A 9,522-nucleotide genomic window follows, 5' to 3' on the forward strand; every position below is an offset into this window, starting at 1 on the left:
TAAGCCGAGTAATCTCCGTAAAAGATGTCGGTGTCATATGGTGGTAAATCAATCTTGGGACGGAAATCTATTGTAGAGTCTTCTGAGGCTCTTTCCTTAATGGGTTGGGATGACGCGTGGGTTTTACGTCTGTCTACATCTTCATTAATTGAGGCTAAGCAGGATAAATACATTTGAAAGCATTTCTTGTCTCTATCTTTGACTTTGTTAAAGTCGATGGTTTCTTGGGTTTCATGAGAAATTCTGCGAATAGCATCATAGACAAGTTCTGCTTTCTCGTAAAGCGAATTTAGTTTAACTCTTTGGATTTCTAGAGTATAAACTGTCTCCTCTTCGGCTTGGGTCTGGAAGTGATCTTCCACGAATTTTATTAATTCGGTGGTGCTCCATTTAAAATCCTCCATTTCCATGATTTGGGTGGGTGTAAATATTATTTGAGTGGGTATGTATTAAATAAACAGGGTAGAGAGTAAAATTTATAATTTCAATTTATTTTCATAATTTCCGTTTTTGGCTTTTTCTGTCTTTGTGATGATCTAGGGTTGTTAATTTTTAATGAAAATGATTATTTTTACAGTTTATGCACGAAATAAGCCACAAAATTCGGAATTCAAAGTTTTGCAATCACCTTTCGAATTTCCTATTGGGTATTTGCTTTAGTTTGCACCAAGAATGATAGACGACAAGATTACGACAGGCGCTTACAGTTAGCTTTTTTGGGTTTTGAGTTCCTGTTGAGTGACAACTTTCACGACCCCGAACACGCGAACAAAACAAAATTGCACGGTGGTACAAAACAATAAAACCAAAACAAAGAGCTGAAGTCAAGGCTAGTGCTTAATTATTATTTACAATTCTAAGTGAAAAATTTATTAACTTGAAAAAGAAGTCCGCAATGGCGGAATTAAACAACAATAGTACAAAAAAGTCGTCTATAAATTTTTTTTCACTTTTCCAACCAACAAACTTTTTGTAACAAAACATATAATTTTAATTATAAATATGCATTTTTGTATTGGATCATTTTATAAATGAAGATTTTAAGAATTACGTTCATTGTGATATTTTATCTGTACATTATTCAATTTGGTTCACTATGTTTCACATTTCCGTTTTCCATTTGACAATTCTTCTGTTGCCTATTCCCATTCGTGAATGCTTGAGCCTGTCGTAATCTTGTCTTCTATCATTCTTGGTTTGCATTGTCCGCTTTTGGCGTTCGCTACCAACAATTCTTATTCGATCGCTAGTTCGTTTGTATGTATATGAGTGCGGGTGTGTGTATATTCATTGGTAATAATTATTTTTGACGAGAAGAGTGCAATAATTGATGGTGCGTTTGCGTTATGTGCTTTATTACAGCACTTCTTATCTTGGGTACGAATATGTAAATATGTAACCATTAGTGCAAGACAAAATAAAATTTGAAAGGGACAAGGATTTTAACTATTTTCATGGTTTGTAATGTGGTACGTAAGTAATTTTTTTGTATAGGTTTATTGGTTACGTCGAAATAGGCCCTTTCCTAGTGCGAACCTTTGTTCCAAATTTTACTTTAATAATTTTATTTATAGCTTAGTTCTTATACTTTATGTGTTTTCGGTCTTCGCCATTTGTGCGCGTGGCAGTGGTGCGATTGCGGCCATTTTCAATAGCAACCCGAGAATAAAATTTTATACTTATGGCTCAATCTCCGAAGTCATCAACAAAAAATTCCCAAGCATAATTACTAACCACAAAAAAAGGGTTGAGTGAGCGAGCTATTTTGGTGGCTAAGAATAAATACTTACACCCACATTATGTATCTATAATAGCCTGAGACCAGTCGCCAAAAAATACATTAAGAGAGGCTACCTGCGAATGACTCATCAACCGTTATTATTGTTTACATAAATATCAAAATCAGGCTACTGCTCAAGATCAGTTTCTTCATTATAGTTTGTGGTTTTGAGTAAATCAGTACATATATTGAGAATGCGGAAAAACTGTATTTAAATCAATTGTTCATTTCATACTTTAGTTACCATAGACCTATTGTTTCAGTTTTAGAATTTGATGAAAATCTTGATAATAATGATGAAAATGCTGGTTTAGTCGATATAATACATTAAGAGAGGCTACCTGCGAATGACTCATCAACCGTTTACATAAATATCAAAATCAGGCTACTGCTCAAGATCAGTTTCTTCATTATAGTTTGTGGTTTTGAGTAAATCAGTACATATATTGAGAATGCGGAAAAACTGTATTTAAATCAATTGTTCATTTCATACTTTAGTTACCATAGACCTATTGTTTCAGTTTTAGAATTTGATGAAAATCTTGATAATAATGATGAAAATGCTGGTTTAGTCGATATAATTGGAAGACATATTTTGCCATCCCCTAATTGTCAGTTGATATTTGTTTACATTTTAAAAAAGAATGGAGAAAAAACAAAAGTACAAAAAAAGAAATTCCTGGAGTGAGAGGGAGGAAGCGCTTCTAATTAAATTGTGGGAAAATAAAGTGTGTGCTCTTCGCGGGCCCAGAAAAAATAGCCACATTTTAGAAGAAATGGCAGTGGAGTTGAAGCGACAAGGTGTGCTATTCACAGCGCAAAGATTTAGGTTTTTTAATACATAAATATCATGTTTTACAGGAAGGAGAAAACAGCAGTCGGTTCAACTGGCGGTTCCCCCTAGAATTGGCATTTATACCAGAAAATGAGCGCCGTATTGTCCCCATATGTTAGCTACAACACTTAGAGTTTAGTGGAAGAAAGCTTCTATAGTAAGAGACATGCGTTTTTTAATTAATTGTATTATTTTTATTTACATGTATACATTTTTAAAAAGGTTCTACAAATTCCGAACCAATGCAAATTTCGGTGAAAACGGTTGCGACACCTTCATTTGTTGCTGAATCTCCATTGCCATCACCGGTTTGCGTACCTTCGCCCACAGAGATAATCATGTCGCCAACCGAGCCTTCATCATTCACCATGTCATCACCTGAGCCGAATGAATCTGTAAATAGAAAAAGAAATCATTTTCAGAGCGTAATGTTAAAAAAATTTGAAAAAAAATATTAAAAACAGCTTGAAAAAACAAATCAGGATTTCAACGAAACTAGTCAAACAATTATGAAAATGTCAGAAAAATTAGTTGAAAACGACAATAAAAAACACAAATAATGGAAGAGAATGTAAAAAACGCAAAAGAAATTAACAAATTACTGCTTGAATTTCTCAACAAATAAAAAATAAATGAAGTATACATAAAATCATTTTACTTACCTAAATATTTAGAAAGTGCTGTCCGTATCGTTTCTCCATTAATTGGGTCGTCAGATGCATATGACACATGGCTCGGATTTTGGCGTCTACAACAACAGGCTTTTATTATTGAATTGGCATTCTTGAGAGAGTTGTCAATTCCTTTTCCAATTCGTCGAAAGCGGGCCTTGAGGTGTCCAAAAGCATTTTCGACAACTCTACGTGCTTTCGAAAGAGCGTAATTGAATACTTTCTCACGATGAATTTGATTTACGCTGAATGGATACGGTTTCATCAATTGTTTGCTAAATCGAAAAGCCGAATCCCTAATAATAAATACAGGCATATTTGCACCTGAAATTTCTCTAGACATTTCTCTTAGCAAAGGACAATTCTCAATTTCTCGTTTAAGTGACGACGTCTCATAAATTTGAGAGTCATTACATTGCACGGAACTTCCGACGTTTATGTAAATAAAACGGTATCTGAAAATACATTGCATACATTACATATATCCTTCTACCTATAATGCGTTTCCATATTTTACTTTGCATCAACTAATGCCATCAAAACGGTGGAATATCACTCTTTATAATTATAATAACCCACAGCTTGTTCAGATGATGGGTGAACTTCAATGTGGCATCCGTCTGTAAACAATTATTAGATGAACGTTGTAAATTTAAGAATTTATAACTAATATTTACCAATTGCTCCTAAGCATTGTGGGAATCCCAGTAACTCGAAACCATTCGCCAATTCTGTTATGTTTTCTCTATTTGGTGGAAACATTTTGAAACAGGATGGTTGTAGTAGTCTCCAGATTTCAGTACAGAATTCCAGCAAAATTTCACAAACCGTAGATTTTCCTACCCCGAACATATTAGCGATACTACGATACTCTGCAGATGAGCCTAATGCAAATATTGCTATAGCCACTCTTTTCTCGAGCGTAATAGCTTTTCGGTAGTTCGTATCCATTCTTTGTAGAGGACGAAGGATGTCGCATAATTTATTAAATGAACTTCGGTTCATTCGAAAGTTTTCTTTAAAAAATACAGATCCATTTCGTTGGCAATCGTGTTCTCAAAAATTATGCTTACGTTGCTGTAATTAATTATATTTAATTGAAAACATTTGCATCAATAAAAACTTATACAAACTTTTGTCCAACATGATTTAATCGGTGTCCCAAGTTCCAAGGTATAATATACCTAATAGGATAAAACGTTGTTTGTTCAACTCTTCTACCTTTTTCTGCAAGGCAAAGGTGCTGGGTAGTAAGAGTCTCCATCAATTCTCTTGAAGAATCATCGTTACGCAAAGTATTTATCTGGCTTTTCAACGCCAATACCTTCATTACTAAAATTTTCTTGTTGTGATTCTATAAAACACGATCATTAATAATAATTATAAGCAAATATTCTAAAACTTACCATTTTCGTTGCTCAAAATGTAAACAAACAAATACATTTGTGAATTGTCAATGAAAACACATCGAAAACACAAAATATCGGTCAGAACGACTTTGGTTCCTCAATCCACAAATTGTGTTTTCAAGAGGTTTTCAATGTCGGTCCGAACGTAGTATAAGAGTTTTTGAAATTATGGATGAGAACTGATAAATTTTGTATTTACTATTTACTAATATTTACTCATTTAAATAAAACCATTTCCTTCGAATATAGTTTCTATATTATTATACTTCATGTCCATTCAAAAAGTGCCCACATTGCTTTGATAAACTTGATTTTTTATGTACAATTTCTCATGTCTCGAGCGCACCTAAAAATGCTCACCCAAAAAAGTGCCCAACACGCCATAAGTTCAAGTTTTCACTTCTGCCTGCACTCCCGGAGTGCAACCCCATTCTTTTTTTTTAAGAAAAGTAACAAATAGCAAAAATGGTGGAGAAAAAATGGGACAGTTTTGCAATACGGAGTCATGAGAAATGTTTCCAGAGGTAATCCAGCATCACCTAGTACCAATATTTGTTTCAGTTATTTCATTTACTTGTTGAGTAAAAAAAGAATGGGGTTGCACTCCGGGAGTGCAGGCAGAATTTAAAACTTGAATCATCATTGTATAAATGAGCATCGACCCCGTCTCCCACACACCACACTACTAGTTACCCCGGACACATCCCATTCAGCAATACATACCACACACACATCATTTAACACGCTCCAATACGCATCACTGACACTTCACCATCACCATACTCACCATAGCATCACCTACCATCCACATTAACACACACGCATAAATCTCTCACGAGAACTTCACACCTCAATACACACAAACGCACACGAGAACCTCACACATCAACACACACAAACGCACACCAAGAGGACATTACACTGGAGACTTTTTACACAATAACGTTAACAAAAGGGATCAACCATCAGAAAAAACCAGCTTTTTTGCTATCGAGTTTGTATGAGGCAGCATCGTCGCAGACAGACTTCGTCGTGGATTTTTAGTTACATTTTTTATCGAAATTGTTTTATTATTGGAATCGCAACTTCTGTTAAATTCAAAATATTGTAAAATAAAAAACTATTATAAAACGAAAATAAAAAAATCATTAGTGTTGTGGAACAGAGGACCCAGAGGTAAGTGATGAATTCACTATATGGTCCTTCGAGCCTTTAGAAAGGCACTTGTGGAAGAATACACCAATATCAAAATGCGGTGAAAAAAAAAATACATACTAAATACATAGAGACAGGTGCAGTGAAAGTGTAGACTTACATTAAAAAAAAACGGGCGCGATATTAAAACCACAGTAACTTATAACAGTTAAAAAAAAAAATCTACACTAACATACATGAGAGGACACGACAGGACAACAGGAATCTACCTGCTGGACATCAAATCAGGAATTACAAACTACATACACACACATTTTAAGTACCACCCTAATACCCCTTTGAGGCGGACTAGAGTGATTGTATCCATTCTTATTATTAGTTCGTACGTACATATGTATGCAAACACCTTTTTAAAAAGGTAGAGAAAACAAAATAAAATTACAAATTCTTTGTTATGTATGTATATATATATATAAATATATACATCACATAATTGCATTGTCGCATGCCTAATCGAGCTTATATTTGTGTAAACAAACACACATAAACACTTCAAAAAAAAAAAAATATATTCAAGCATCTACTTGCAATAATTTCCGGCAGTACCCCTTCTGTTTCATGAAACAGCAAGCAGGATTGCATTAAATAAATAAGCATACGGCATAAAGAAATCAAATAAAGAAAAAAAGATTTAAAAGAACATACATATTTGCATATTGATTTACAGCATATAAATTAATACTGTGTATTTAACATATTACATACTTACATACATATACAACATATTTCTATTTAAAAACCGGTTCTTGAACAATTCAATTCTCTCGTTCTCTTCACTTCCAAAATCATACGTCCCACATTTGCATGTTGGTACATTACATTAATACCTCCACACGCATACATAATTATAAGTGCTGAGGTCAAAGACCCGCACATCATTCAATTCGCTCTTACCACAGTCTTCTTACAGCGCAAACAAACGTACATACGCATACGTATTGTAATTGTGCTACCAATGCTTATATATCCAACTAACATAGGGTAAATTTGAACAATTAAAGAATCATAAAAACACGATCGGTTTATATTATACAATTTGTACATTTACTTATAATCACGGCCCGCAAGGGCAAATATTCTCTTACATACCCCTTGTTCTTTGTACAACAAAAACAAGCAGGTTTGTGCCAACATAATTAACGCATATTACATGCACACAAACAAGCACATAACGTGCACTCATATGTACAAAGGATATTGACCTCTTACGCGCGATCATATAAACAAGGACATTCGAATAAGTCTGTAGCTAATAATATAACGAGATTCCAAACGCATTTAAATACAAACGCATAATACATAAAAACGGAACCAAAAGCGTATTTTATAATTACAACGAAAAAAAACTCTTATTTGAGTAAAAAGAGTTTTCGGTTCGCTAATTTTAATATAGAAAATTATTAATATGAAACTATTAATCAATTTGAAAAGTTTAAATGAACATAGAATCATATGTAGAAGTTCACGTAGGTGAGGAAAGTTTCTGACTGTCATTCACTTGGGAGTGGCCAGGAACGATTCTTTTACATGTGGCTCAAGCAGCTCACGACTTCCGGTCTTAGACCAAGTATCCTCTGGTTAGCCAACAGACATCCGTTTGGAGACGAGCTAAAGTGAGAAGGCGAAACCCGCTTCGCGGTTGTGCGTAGGGTTTAAGAACCACCACATAAAAACACGTGCGATCATATAAACAAGGACATTCGAATAAGTCTGTAGGTAATAATATAACGAGATTCCAAACGCATTTAAATACAAACGCATAATAAATAAAAACGGAACCAAAAGCGTATTTTATAATTACAACGACAAAAAACTCTTATTTGCGTAAAAAGAGTTTTCGGTTCGCTAATTTTAATATAGAAAATTATTAATATGAAACTATTAATCAATTTTAAAAGTCTAAATGAACATAGAATCATATGTAGAAGTTCACGTAGGTGAGGAAAGTTTCTGACTGTCATTCACTTGGGAGTGGCCAGGAACGATTCTTTTACATGTGGCTCAAGCAGCTCACGACTTCCGGTCTTAGACCAAGTATCCTCTGGTTAGCCAACAGACATCCGTTTGGAGGCGAGCTAAAGTGAGAAGGCGAAACCCGCTTCGCGGTTGTGCATAGGGTTTGGGAACTCGGTGTGGGATTCGTGGTGGGAGAGAGACTCCGTCGCCGAGTCCTGGCATTCACTCCGGTGGATGAACGTCTAGCCACAATCCGCATCAAAGCGAGGTTCTTCAACATATCGCTGATTTGCGCCCACGCCCCGACGGAAGAGAAGGACGAAGTGATCAAAGATACCTTCTATGAGCGCCTAGAACGTACCTATGAGCGCTGCCCCCGCCACGATGTCAAAATCGTGCTTGGCGATTTCAACGCTAGGGTGGGTAAAGAAGGTGTCTTTGGCACAACAGTCGGAAAATTCAGCCTCAATGACGAAACATCACCAAACGGTCTGAGGCTGAACGACTTCGCCGGGCCCGAAATATGGTCGTCTGTAGTACTAGATTCCAGCATAAGAAAATCCATCAAGCTACTTCTCTGTCCCCGGATCGAATCACTCGCAACCAGATCGATCATGTTGTGATAGATGGACGACATGTCTCCAGTGTTTCTGATGTGTGTACGCTTCGTGGTCCCAACATCGACTCGGACCACTATCTTGTAGCAGCTAAAATACGCACCCGCCTCTGTGTAGAAAAGCGCACACGTCAACAAACACAAGGAAGGTTCGACATCGAGAAGCTGCAATCACAACCGACAGCCGAACGATTTTCTACTCGACTTGCACTCCTGCTCTCTGAGAGCACTCATCAGCATCTCGGTATAAGGGAGCTGTGGGACGGCATATCAAACTCCTTACGTACAGCTGCAACCGAAAGCATTGGTTTTCGGAAAAGCCAAAAAAACAGCTGGTATGATGAGGATTGTCATCTCGCAGTGGAGAGAAAACAGACTGCCTACCTCGCAATGTTGCGATCGACCGCAACACGAGCGGGATGGGAAAGATACCGAGAGCTGAAGAGGGAAGCGAGACGCATTTGCAGACAAAAAAAAAGAGGCCGAAATGCGTGAGTATGAAGAGCTTGACAAGCTGGCCGACAGGGGTAATGCTCGAAAATTTTACGAAAAGATCCGGCGACTAACTGAAGGTTTCAAGACCGGAGCGCACTCCTGTAGGATCCCCCAGAGGTGATCTAGTTATTGATGACCAGAGTATACTGAGTTTGTGGAGGGAACACTTCTCCAGCCTGCTGAATGGCAGTGAAAGTACAACAACAGGAGATGGCGAACCCGATTCCCCAATCGACGGCGATGGAGCAGATGTTCCATTACCCGACCGTGAAGAAATTCGAATAGCAATTACCCGCTTGAAGAACAATAAGGCGGCGGGGGCCAATGGATTACCGGCCGAGCTATTCAAATACGGCGGCGAAGAGCTGATAAGGTGCTTGCATCAGCTTCTTTGCAGAATATGGTCGGAAGAAAGCATGCCTGACGATTGGAATCTCAGTGTACTCTGCCCAATGCACAAAAAGGGAGACCCCACAATTTGCGCCAAATACCGTGGGATAAGCCTCCTCAACATCGCGTATGAGGTTCTGTCGAGCGTATTGAGT

The 9,522-nt window shown here is 36.9% G+C and overlaps 2 long non-coding RNA genes across 2 annotated transcripts; one reads left to right on the forward strand and one right to left on the reverse strand.

Annotated features, from left to right (window-relative positions):
* Positions 1-2,222: 2,222 nt before the first annotated feature.
* LOC114805220 (uncharacterized) lies at positions 2,223-2,978 on the forward strand. Its single transcript, XR_003753296.2, has 3 exons — positions 2,223-2,581; positions 2,642-2,772; positions 2,838-2,978. It is a non-coding gene; the product is annotated as an uncharacterized LOC114805220 (long non-coding RNA).
* Positions 2,878-8,492, reverse strand: LOC114805219 (uncharacterized). Its single transcript, XR_008470527.1, has 5 exons — positions 4,420-8,492; positions 3,964-4,363; positions 3,804-3,906; positions 3,278-3,741; positions 2,878-3,008 (listed from the first exon to the last, which is right to left on the reverse strand). It is a non-coding gene; the product is annotated as an uncharacterized LOC114805219 (long non-coding RNA).
* Between the last annotated feature and the right edge of the window lie 1,030 nt (positions 8,493-9,522).

This window comes from Zeugodacus cucurbitae, chromosome 3 (genome assembly GCF_028554725.1).
Source record: "Zeugodacus cucurbitae isolate PBARC_wt_2022May chromosome 3, idZeuCucr1.2, whole genome shotgun sequence".
NCBI classification, from domain to species: Eukaryota; Metazoa; Arthropoda; class Insecta; order Diptera; family Tephritidae; genus Zeugodacus; species Zeugodacus cucurbitae.